The sequence below is a fragment of the Pelodiscus sinensis genome, chromosome 20 (assembly GCF_052426305.1).
Source record: "Pelodiscus sinensis isolate ZL-2025 chromosome 20, ASM5242630v1, whole genome shotgun sequence".
NCBI classification, from domain to species: Eukaryota; Metazoa; Chordata; order Testudines; family Trionychidae; genus Pelodiscus; species Pelodiscus sinensis.
The window spans coordinates 694,609-694,866 of record NC_143071.1 but is presented as its reverse complement, the minus strand read 5'-3'; positions in this window follow the sequence as shown (position 1 = coordinate 694,866).

Here is a 258-nt window from a genome sequence, read left to right as displayed (position 1 = left end):
CTCTGCAGTGCCTGGAGTTCTGTGTTAGTTGCTTTTAGCTTTGTCTTGATTCTTTTGTGTTATGCTAAACAAAACTGGCTGCTGTGTTAGCATTTTGACATGGATGGAAGTGTTTGGAAAGAATATCCTACATTTGCCATGAGGAGGGCAGGGGAGCCTCACCCTCTTGCTTTTCTTGCAGCCACGTGGGAGATCTCGGAGAGAATGCATTCATGTAGCTGCTGAACTGCAGAGGTTGGTTCCTGAAGCATTCTGTGG